A 13,358-nucleotide genomic window follows, 5' to 3' on the forward strand; every position below is an offset into this window, starting at 1 on the left:
CCCTCGTCTCTCCTCCCTCCACTGGACACACTGTCTGCTGCCCTCGTCTCTCCTCCCTCCACTGGACACACTGTCTGTCTGCTGCCCTCGTCTCTCCTCCCTCCACTGGACACACTGTCTGTCTGCTGCCCTCGTCTCTCCTCCCTCCACTGGACACACTGTCTGTCTGCTGCCCTCGTCTCTCCTCCCTCCACTGGACACACTGTCTGTCTGCTGCCCTCGTCTCTCCTCCCTCCACTGGACACACTGTCTGTCTGCTGCCCTCGTCTCTCCTCCCTCCACTGGACACACTGTCTGTCTGCTGCCCTCATTTCTCTCTCCCCCTTCGTGCCACACTCATCACAGGGTGATTGTTTCAGTCTGAGCCTCCTCACCCTCTCTGTCCACATCCCTCTCCTCTCTCCTTGCCGTTCACCGGTCCCGGTGTGCGCGCTCTCAGCCCCGCTGGCCCCTCGCCCCGGCCGGGCTTGGGTCTTGCCATCATCATGCGGTCATTGCTGGAGAGCAGCTGGATGAAGTTCGGCCCGGCAGGCAGGGACTCTCTGGACTGGGCGCCTGGACCCTCAGCTCTCCCCTCCACCGCCAGGCAGGCACCGGTGAGTTCATCTAATGCAGCGCTCAACCTTTTTCCATGTCAAGGGCCCCTAACCTCGTCAGGGCCACGGAGCCCCATTTGATGAGATTTGCTCTCTTGAACCCAAAGCCGAGAAGATTTTTATTGTAAGATTTGATTTAGTCCATTTAGATTTAGATTTCGACAATTTAGATTTGATTTAGTGCAATTCAGGGGTGTAACGGTACAAAAGAAAGAAATTGAAAAACATAAAATAGCTTGTTTATGAGTAACTTTTGTAAACATCAACAGTTTATAAAAAAATATATATGAACAATTTTTATGTAGCAGTCGCTGGTGGTTAAGCTGGGGTGCCAGTCAGTCTCAGTCCGACAAAATATAATTTTTTGTGTACAGCCAACAAAACCCAAATTAACGGATACATGTATCAACTCCTTAATATGTCCGCGTGGGAACTCAGATTTATTTAAAAGCTTAATTTAAAAGAAAAATCCGAAATTCGGTACAGCTGCACCGTTCGGTACGGTTTCGGTACGATTGCGGTACGAATACGCGTACCTTTACACCCCTACCAGAATTCCATGAATATAATACAAATAGTTTAGGTAGAGAAATAACGGTCAACTTATGATCAAAATAGTCATTCTTCTGCATTCTCTAATTGTGTTAACTTGTAAATGAAATAATGGTGAAGGACAATATTCATACATTTGCTGGGGAACCCCTGGAACACCCTCAGGATCCATGGTGGTCATCGCCCGCCGCGTTGAGAAACACTGATCTAATGGGTGGAAACAGGTCGCCTATATGGCAGAATTTTCAGTAAAAACTTGATCTGGACAACATAGCTACTGTAGTTAATCCTATATCCTACAGATTTACAGTGGTTCTCAAATGGGGGTCCGCGAAAAGTTTTCAGGGGGGAGGGGGGAAAGCGAATCTGACAAACTAAAAAAAAAAAATCTAATCTGACAAAGCTATCAATTTAAATGTCAAGCACGTTAGCGTGGACACAAGCTGAGCCAAAAATCACAAATCAGAATGAGGGGGGTCCCCGGTATATTTTCTATCTTATAAGGGGTCCTTGGCTGAAAAACATTTGAGAACCTCTGCTATAGAAAACCTATGGAAGCCTATTCCTGCCACTGAAAAAAAAAGACTGAATTGTGAGCCCCCCCAGCCCCCCAAAGACCCACACACACACACACACACACACACACACACACACACACACACACACACACACACACACACACACACACACACACCTGTAACACACTGAAAATGAACTATGTTCCTGAAAGAAAAAAAACAATAGCGCTTACATGGGAAGATTTTAATTTTTGTAATAATATTTGTATTCATTTGCTGCTGTGTGATTGTTTGCAATAAGCTATATTATACATGTTTGTCTCACTGTTTGACCTCTGAATAGAATGAGTGACAATAAAGTCTAACATCTGCACCTCTCCCTGTCTGTGTCCGTTGTCCTGCTGCAGACTTGTGCAGTGTTTCATCTCTCTTCTTCACTCAGCCACCACCACAAAAACATTGGACCCACATTTGCTTCCTTGACTTTTCTAAACAGCATTTCATTCCTGTAGGCTAATTCATGCCATGCTAATTAGCATTGCATAATGCTAAACAGTTTGAGCTGTGATTGTTGTCCCCCCGTCAGCCAATCAGTGTATTTGTGAATGAATGCAGCGGTGAGATCAGATGCATCTTTGCAAAGTGTTGTCAAGTGTCGGGCGTCCTGGTGGTCTTGTAGCGCCACCCTTAGGCCAATCAGTGTAATAAAAATAAAAAAATCAGAATGGAGCAATGACACTGAAAATCCAGTTTTGTGAAATTCCAAAGGCATGCAAGCCGGTGCTGAATGCTTAGGAGCTGTGAAATGATGGAGGTCTTATGGATGTTGACCCTGTGATTATTATTAAACTACCACCACAAGCCTCTCTGTTGAAAAGCAATAGGCACCCAAATAGAAGGGGGGTTTGGCTGGTAATTGTGCTCAGTCAGGTTGTGATGATAAACCCCAGAGCCTGTGCGAGATGCCTGCTGGCCTGTGAGGAGGGCAGATAGGCTAAACACAGATGGCGCTTTATGCGGGATCTCCTCAAGGTCAATGATGGTCTTATCACCAGTGTTGGGGGTAACTCATTACAAAGGTAACATATTACATGTATATTATATTACTTTTAGCAGTAACTCAGTAATATAACTTATTACTTATAGGATTTCAGTAATATTATACCAGTTACTTTGTCAAGTAACTCAAGTTACAAATTGAGTTACATTTTATTTAATCAAAGCATGTTTTAATAAAGATACAATCATTTCCTAATCAAACGGTGTGTTTTTATGCAAATAACCACTATAGATAACAGAGGAAAAGAATAACATTTAGAATTTTGGATTGTTTACAGTTTACACTGACTTCAAGGGGGTTGAAATTATTTTTCGGGATGGTTCCGGGGCGGCGATGTCATTCTGCTGCCGCTGTTGTTTTGGTAAAAGTAATGCAAAAGTAGTTTAATAAGTAACAAGTTACTCTACACAGAAAGTAATATTGTAAAGTAACTTATTACTTTCAAATGAAAGTAACTAGTAATATGTAGTATATTACATTTTGAAAGTAACTTGCCCAACACTGCTTATCACTCATGCTGCTGGATCTACATCAGTCGATCCTGAGGCTTAATCAAGAACATGGCAGAGGGTCAGTGGAGCAGTGACCAGTGCTCTCTGTGTGCTGTATGTGTGTATGTATTTTTGTATTTTTGGTTTTGTTCTCTTTGTCATGTGTTTGTGCGTGCGACTGCCGCTGTCTTGCAAGACAAATTTCAGTGTGAACTGACAATAAAGTATATCGTATCGTATCCTATCTACAACCCTCTGCCTGAGTGCTGCTGCTTCTCAATAATTCACCTTTGCCAGAGAGGAGGAGAGTAAAGTATTAGTTTAGTTTTGTATTAGTATTATTTTATTCAAGTTCTGTACTTGAGTAAACTTTTGATGCTGAGTCTTTAAAGTTTTGTGGAAGTTTTTAGGCGAGCCTATAGGAATCAAGAGCGCATGATGCCTACTATTGTTACATTGAAAGCCTTGTGAAAAAGTTGAAGCTGAAGCTGGTGTTTTTTCTTTCGCTGCCAGGAAAATAAAAGCCACCTTTCTCTCTGTGCTTGTCTCTGTTGTAAATGCTCCTGTCTATTGTCTCCACTCACTGGATACTGTTGTACCTTGGTGCTCTGAGGTTTGTCCTCACTCACCACTGCACCCTAATATGCCAGGGTTGAGTGGCCCTCTCTGGCTGCACGTAGGCTCACCCATTGGTACATTTGTATCTATAAATAATAATAACTTTAATTTATATAGCGCCTTTCATAAAACCCAAGGTCGCTTCACAAGAGTGGGATACAGATAGGGGAGAGAGGGGGGAGGAAAACAAACAAACAAACAAAACAAACAACAGGGATGGTTGAACTAAACTGAGCTAACTAATGTGGAAAGGCCATGGAAAAGAGATGTGTTTTGAAACTGTTCAGGGTCGGGGCATTACGGATTTCGGCAGGGAGAGCGTTCCAGAGGGTGGGGGCAGCCACGCTGAAGACTCTGTCCCCAAAGGTTTTGAATCAATTTTGAATAAATCCATCCTCAGATTAATTCCATCGTACCTCTGTGGCTATTATGTCTAGAGCCCACAGTAATTACCGCTTATACGCTCAACCGATTACTAGCAGCTAAATGTCCCCAAAATCCGCACGGATCTTGGCAAACATGCTTTCATGTATTATACAGTAACCTCAAACTGAAGGAACTTGTTCCGCTTGGAACTTTCAGAAATCAAATGAGAGACGTCGAAGCGAATTCCGATTCGTTACGTTGTAACTGACTTTGCCTGTTTTCTTGCATGTTTGTGCATGTTTGTGCATTGGTGTCTCTTTTATGCTGCTATTTTGGCCAGGCTTCCCTTGAAAAAGAGGTCTTTGTGTCTCAATAGGAGCGACCTGCTTAAATCTAATATCTGACAGACGAGAGGCTCTGCTGTTTCCTCTGCCTTGACCTAATCTCTGGAGGTCAGTATTCTGCTGTAACTTCTCTTCGTGATTTGACCTTTTCACCTAGTGACTCTCACATGAACAGTGTTGGGGGTAACGCATTACAAAAGTAACATATGGCAGGTAATATATTACTTGTAACTCAGTAATATAACTTATTACCAGGGGCAAGTTACTTTCAAAATGTAATATACTACATACTACTAGTTACATTAGTTTGAAAGTAATAAGTTACTTTACAATATTACTTTCTGTGTAGAGTAACTCGTTACTTATTACACTACTTTTGCATTACTTTTTACCAAAACAACCGCAGCAGAATGACATCGCCGCCCCGGAACCATCCCGAAAAATAATTTCAACCGCCTTGAAATCAGTGTAAACAATCCAAAATTCTAAATGTTATTCTTTTCCTTTCTTATTGTCATCTATAGTGGTTATTTGCATAAAACACACAGTTTGATTAGGAAATGATTGTATCTTTTTTAAATATGTGCTTTGATTTAATCAAATGTAACTCAATTTGTAACTTGAGTTACTTGACAAAGTAACTGGTATAATATTACTGAAATCCTATAAGTAATAAGTTATATTACTGAGTTACTGCTAAAAGTAATATATTACATGTAATATGTTACTTTTGTAATGAGTTACCCCCAACACTGCTTATTACGAATAGGATTTCAGTAATACTATACGTTACTTTGTCATGTAAAACAAGTTACAAATTGAGTTAATTTCTTTTTAAATCAAGGCATATTATTTAAATAAAGATACAATCATTTCCTAATCAAATTGTGTGTTTTTATGCCAATAACCACTATATTGTAGATGACAATAACAAAGGAAAAGGAAACCATTTAGAATTTTTGACGGTTCACACTGACTTCAAGGCGGTTGAAATTCTTGTTCGGGATGGTTCCGAGGCGGCGATGTCATTCTGCTGCTGCTGTTATTTTGGCGAAAGTAATGCAAACGTAGTGTAATAAGTAACAAGTTACTCTACACAGACAGTAATTTATTACTTTCAAATGAAAGTAACTAGTAATATGTAGGCTACAGCAGTATATTACATTTTGAAAGTAACTTGCCCAACACTGCACGTGAACACCACAGAGTGAGGATGGAAGTTTTACTATCTGGACCTGTCCTTGGGCTGCCTGACTATGATAAAACATTGCATTTGTCTGGCTTTGTTTTATCTGTGGGAACACAACTGCATGCTTGTTCTTGTGGTTCTTTCAGTTGCAGGTTGGAGTATGTGGTGAGCAGGGTAGGAAATTAGCAGGGGCTCGGGGCAAAATACCCCTAAAAATCTAGAATTGCCCTTGGAACTGGGGTGACGGGGGCTTTTAAATGCCTTCATAAAATAAAGAGTTGAATACTTTCTGTATTTTAACATTATTCTGTATTTGCAAAGCGTGACTTGAAAATGGCCAACTAGGCATCCGTACAACCCCCGCCCCTCCTCCTGCTAGTGTTATTGACCTCAGTGACGGGCAGCACAAGCTAGCTGGCCAGCTAGTTCACTCGTGTTTTTGCCAAGTACATTAATAACATGCCAGACAATCAACAGTGTTGTTGAGAGAGGAAATGGGCATCTTTAACTGTGATTGTTTATGAACTTTTAGAAATAAAATATGCTTGGATAAGAGTCATTGATTGGTCTGTCAGGCTACATACAGTAGGTGCAACTAAAGTATTTCCCAACATTTGATCAAATTGCCCTGGAAATGATCCAAAATGCCCCCGGAATATATTTCACAGGGGCAAAAATAGCCCTTGTTTAAAAAAGTTAATTTCCTACCCTGGTGAGTAGCTTTCAACAAGAAATATTTAAATGAAAAAAGACCATGGTGACGATACATTATAATAAACCAAGGTTGTCTAATAAACTATAAACAATTGAAAGGTGGAGCATGTAGAGAGAGAGAGGCACTGAGGCCCACGTTTTTTACCTCCCGTCAGGATGGAGGAAGGTGGCATCACTCACTCGTACCTCTCTCCAGGCCCGGCTCCAGGCCCAAATTACAGAGGGGGCCTGCCCCTAGCTTGGGGGGCCAAGCTACCCAAGGGGGGTCCGGGGGGATTCTCCCCCGGAAGAAGATTTTGTACATTTTAAAGTAAAATTGTTTATTATATTTATATATATATATACCGGTATGTATATATATATATATATATATATATATATATAATATATATAATATATATAAACACATATAATATTCTTTAGTCATTATACTGTAGTATTAAAGGAGAATTTCGTTTTTTTTTAACCTGGACCCATCTCCTGGCAATAATTATGATTTGGCCACTCACCCAGCGATGTCCGCGGCATTTCTGGCCGTCCTAGCGTTGTTTTGAGATCAATAGCGTCCAAGTCAGTTGTAAAATGGAGCTGATTTGGGGCCAAGTGTGAGCCTGTCTTTCCTGCATCTAAATAGCTATTTTTATTCTCGTTTTCGCCATATATCCTCATAATGTGATCCCTCAACATCCACCAGAGTGATATTTCGCCCCAGGCCATTTCCTGGACTCTCACAGGGATCAAAATTCCTCAAACGTGATCTCGGTCACCAAGTCTCGTAAAGTCCTGCAATACTTTCCTGCCGGCTGGCCAACTACAGGTACACGCTTTGCGGTGGTGGTTTTAGCGTAACATATGTGGGGTTTGGCGTAACCTATGTGGGATTCGAAATAATGAAGGTTATGCCAAACCCCACATAGGTTACGCTGAAACCACCACCGCAAAGCGTCCTACCTGTAGTTGGCCAGTTGAGGGATCAGATTATGACGATATGTGGCGAAAACTGGAATAAAAATAGCTATTTAGATGCAGGAAAGACAGGCTCACACTTGGCCCCAAATCAGCTCCATTTTACAACTGACTTGGACGCTATTGATCTCAAAACAACGCTAGGACGGCCAGAAACGCCACGGACATCGCTGGGTGAGTGGCCAAATCATAATTATTGCCAGGAGATGGGTCCAGGTTAAAAAAAAACGAAATTCTCCTTTAATACTACAGTATAATGACTAAAGAATATTATATGTGTTTATATATATAATATATATTATATATATATATATATATATATATATATATATATATATATATATATATATATATATATATATATATATATATATATATATATATACCGGTATATATATATAAATATAATAAACAATTTTACTTTAAAATGTACAAAATCTTCTTCCGGGGGAGAATCCCCCCGGACCCCCCTTGGGTAGCTTGGCTTGGTTTAAAAAAAAACGAAATTCTCCTTATATAACTGAATCATTTCCTTCCCCATAAAGATGTTTTATTTTTAAGCATTTCCATGAATTTGTTGAGCCCCCCCCCTATAGTGCCCCCTGGCCTCCTCTTTGAAAACCATGATTAAACCATTCAAACTGTACTGTGAGTGCTGCCATTTCATCTGACACCATGATAACCTGCAGATTCATGGGCCTCCATGGCACATGGACTCATGGACCTCCATGGCACATCCGGTTGTCTTGTCCCCATCCCTTCCAGAACATCATCAACCTTTATTTAGCCAGGCAAGTCTGTAAGAACAAATTCGTATCCAGTGTGACAGCCTGGTAGGAGGCAAAATACCTCCTAAGGGGAAGGGGATGCGGGAGAAAAAAAAAAGACAGGACAGCTTAAAATGGACATCACAAACAGTCATAGAGGCAGTAGCATACAGTACATTAGTACATTACAATTAGCACAGAAGCAGACACTTAAAAACAGCAAGAAGAAACAGCACACAGCACTATACAACAAAAATCATGCAGTTATGTACAGGACAGCACACAGTTGTAGTAGACAGCACATAAACAGCACACAGCAGTATAAAGGCAGCATGTATAGGCAGACAAGACATCACAGTAACAGGCAGACAGGGCATGTTAGTATGGCCATACCATCACAGTCACACAGGCAAACATAAACAGACACATGGCCAGGGTGGAGAGCATCAGGAGAAGCAGCTACACAATATGCTCTAAGGTGTTTGTAATTGCGTCCCTGAAGGAGCGCATGGGAGCAAAGCTTTCCATCAGAAGGCTTTTTTGAAGTTGGTTCCAGCTATCAGCTGCCGCAAACTGAAAGCAGGAGCGGCCCAGGGAGGAGTGGGCTCTGGGGACCTTCAGCAGGAGGTGCGTGGCCAAGCGGGTGTTGTACGTGGGGGGTGAGCGTCACTGCAGTAGGTGTGTTAGGTAGCGGGGAGTGAGGCCTAGAAGTGTTTTGTAGGGGTGTCACGATACACTCAGTTCACGATACGATACGTATCACGATACTGGGTTCACGATAACGATACGATACGATACGATTTTAACAATATTTTTTTAAACTTGAATAATGACAATATATGACTGGAAAAGTAGTATTTTATTTGAAATGTACAAATACAAAACATGCTGTTGTGGGAAATTGTTATTACAATAACAACTAGAAAAAACATGAGATTGGAGATAAGGCTTATCTTGAAATAGAATGAGTTACACCGTCACTTAGATTTACTTTGAACTAAAAGGTTTCTCAGCAGTATAAATTCTCATTATGCATCTTCAGTTTTTCTTCAAACTCAAACAACAAGACTTTTCTTAGTCTATTTTTTATGCATCTTCAGTTTTTCCTGTCAAGTAAACTGTTTTGCCAGAAACTCAATTGAATGGTTTCTCTCCTGTATAACTTATCATGTGTCTCTTCAGAGACTTGTTCAACTGAACTACTTTCCACACATTGAACTTCAACAAACAAAGACGTTTCTTTGTCTATTTTTGAAAAAAAAAAAAAAAAAAAAAAAATGTTTTTTCTTTTTTCTTTTTTTTCACGATATGAGATTTCATCTCAACGATACATATCGTGACGTTTTACTATCGCGAAATTTCGTGGGACGATATATTGTGACACCCCTAGTGTTTTGTAAATAAGCGTCAGCCAGCGAATGTCTCGTCTGATTTTGAGGGAGGGCCAGTTTACCAGGGAGTATAGTTCGCAGTGGTGTGTCCTAGGGGGCATTTGTGGCAAAGCGGATGGCAGAATGGTACAGAGCGTCTAGGTATTTTATTGTACGGTATTTTATTAGGATTTGTTGGGTATATTTTTAATTGTACTAATTGTCTTTTATTTTATTTTATGCTTATTTTTATTGATTATTCACTGTGCCCTACTTCCCCATGTTATCCTCCCCCTGCGTGGCAGGCACACCCACGCGTTACCCGCAGACTCTGACAAGTGCTTGACGCACTCATACTGTTATACACTTACACACATTCAGGCATACACACAACAGTGCACATTTTATCACAGTCATCTTAAGGACCGCAATGGAAATAAGCTGTTAGCTTTATTGCGTTTTTTATCCTTTTGATAATGGTGGGCCTGTGTATGTATATATGTATATACTGTTTGTTCATTATCAATAAAGAACTCAATCAATCAATCAAAAAAAAGCTCCCTTAGAAATCGTTCCTCGTTCACGAGGTCCGCCAAGCTCAACCCTCGTCCAGATGACTGTCCTCCCATTGTTTGACTACGGCGATGTTATCTTCCGCTCAGCTAAGTCTGGCTTTGACCTTGGCCTGGAGCTTAGTGAGGTGTTCTGAGAAGGACAGGTTGTTATCAATCCAAACTCCCAGGTATTTGTAGGAGGTGGACTAGAACACCTTGAGAACATCTTTTGTTACAGACATATTCTTATCTGCATACCAACAGAGGGGCTCCTCGGCTCTGAGCTGCCATCATCAGGGCAGACCTGGGGTGCTGGCATGAGGGCGCTGGGCACAGTTGATCTGCAGTTTTGAATACACTGTTAACATTCATTCAGTCACTAAAGTCAGTGTGTCAGTCAGATGATGGCAGCCAGCCATGCAGGTTTACAGCATTTGATTCACACTCGTGTCGACTCTTTTTATGATGTACTCTGTTGAGGTGAATGCAAACCATTTCATTCATTTAATTCCCCTTATTAAATGTATGGAGGAAATTTATGAAGTTGCTTTTGTCTCCCCCCCCCCCCCCCCAAGTTAAATTTAACTTCATCTTAACAGCATTTCTTTATAAGCATATATTGACTGGTCTGACCGGTACCGGGGGCGCGTTAAGGTGCCTGACAAAGCAGGGATATACAACTCTTGAATCTTGAATCTTGAATCTACGCCATCAGAGTGAGAACGGTCTGGAGACTTGCAGGGGTTTGTGGAAGCCTATCCTATAATTGACCTTTTCCACCAGCAGCCATTCTGTGTCTAATAGGCAGGAAGTAACACAGGTGCAAGCAAACATGAATGAGGGTTTACACCTTCCAATCCATGTAGGTGTCCCAGTGCCGGTGTCATGCCGAGTGTTGCACCCCCGCCGAGAATTGCACCCCCACCATATTTTGGGGCTGTTTTAACTTAAAAACAGGGATGCAAATCTCGGCACAAACCGCCGAGATTTGCACCCCCCTCCATAAAGCCAGGAGAGATCCCCAAGCATGGAAGTCACCTCCACGCGGATCTAATGCATCAAAGTCGGTCTCCATGAGCCAGGACCGACCCCCTGGCTTGGAGATCACGTCTACCCAGACAATTATCTCATTTTTAAACAGTTAAGTTTCCGTATAAATCATTACAATATGCTCCCGGAAGGTGGGGATGCAATTCTCGGCGGGGGGTGCAAAACTCGGCATGACACCGGGGCCATCGTTAATGTTTTGGTTGCACCTGTGTTACTTCCTGCCTTTTAGACACAAAATGGCTGAGGTGAAAAAGGCCAATTGATCACTAATCATGTTCTGTCCTGACAGTTCCCAAACAGTCCTCAGGTTTCCCTGTCCTGACATCTTTTGTTTCTATTGTTGCACACCTGATCCAATTAAAGGCCACATGCTGGAACAAAAGCTTGACAGGGGAACTTGACGAGTGGGTTGAGAACCACCATCCCATTTAAAATGGTTCCATACCGGTCTTTTTCCCCCTTGTTCTTTTTCTTCCCTGCTGCGCTGACGTTGCCTGGTTCGTAATCAATATGGGCTTCTAAAAGAATCTGAAGCCTGTGGCTGTAAATAAATAAATACATAACTCAATCAATCAATAAATCAATCAATCAATCAATCAAATAGCCTAGGTAAAACAACACTAAATAACGTTGTAATGATCATTTCTGCTGTGCATGTTCTCTGGGTTGGACTCTGGGAAAATGTTAATGAATTTAATTGTTGAAAATGTATTTATTACTTCATCCATGGTTTATTGATTGAGCAAATCTGTTTTAATTGCCTGATGATTTGTAATGTAATTCTAATGTATATCACAATATTAGTAACTCGAGATATTTGTAATAATCATTATTATTAGTAGCCTAATAGTAGTCATTTGTATTTGCTGTAGGCTATTATTAATATAGAAATTTTAATATTAGTAACTGGATATAGACTAAAATATGCTATAGCCCAAATTACAGAATAGAGTAAAAATATGGTAAAAATACACTTTAGTCTAAATAATAGCATAACTTATGTAAGCGAATATATTGAATTGTTTGTAACATGGAATCCTCCATTTGTAAATTATAATGTAGGCTACAGTAAAGTATGCTCACAAAAGGGAATGCACACGTTGGAATAAATGGCTTTCTGTGGAATCTGCCGTCTTGTCATGTGTCTCAAATGTTGAATGTCCTCCAGCCCTCTCTAGGTCATCTATTATGCATGATGCTCTGTTTCTCTCATGTCATCGCGGCCGAAATGACGCCGAGACGTTATGTGGGCGCAGTTTTGTAACATGTGATATAACTGTCATGACTCATGCGTCATCATGTTATAACTAGCCTATAGCCTACAGGGATGCAAACTCACGGAGAGTAAAAAAAATAACTGACAGATGAGATAACTTTCACAAAACCACTCAAAATCATTCAGTTATATATTTTGGGATCAAAGGTGACTTTGCATCCTGCTATACAGTTTACATAAGCTATAATATTCAGTTTGGCACCTCATTGTGCAGCCTAAGAAAAACAGGCTTTTTCAAACAAAGTCAGACGTAGCCTATCCATTATTAGTCATTTATAGTTAATCTATAAAGCTATTGTGGCAACTAGATAAGCTACCACAGACCACAGGTTCCAACGCCGTTAAGGCAGACATACCATGAATCAGTTTAATATTATGTCTTTATTAGGCTATAGAGAAACATATAGGCTAAGTGTGTTGATTAAAACAGCTCTAAGCACCACAGTAATGCAGGTTGATTGGCAGGATAGGGTGGCAGTACAGTGTACAACAATTAACTCAAAGCAACAAAAGGAGGCGATGGTGAGGGGGCCAGCGCAACGCCGGGGAGAGGTGCATTTGTGCATTTTACTGAGGAATGGTCGCATAACCTGTTCCTGTCAGGACACGTCTCCAGCCACGCACGCACACGCACGCACACGCACACGCACACGCACACGCACACGCACACGCACGCACGCACGCACGCACACGCACACACACACACACACACACACACACACACACACACACACACACACGCACGCACACACACACACACACACACACACACACACACAGAGAGAGAGAGAGAGAGCCCCCTGGCTGTGCCACTCCCCGGACTTATACTATCCTCCTCAGCCTTGAGTCAGTCATTCAGGTTCCACAGCTCCAGGAGTCCAGACTTCTCCCACCCCTCCCCGCCGTAGCCTGCGCTCTCTCTCTCGG

The sequence above is a fragment of the Poromitra crassiceps genome (genome assembly GCF_964638095.1).
Source record: "Poromitra crassiceps genome assembly, chromosome: 14".
Classification (NCBI taxonomy): Eukaryota; Metazoa; Chordata; class Actinopteri; order Beryciformes; family Melamphaidae; genus Poromitra; species Poromitra crassiceps.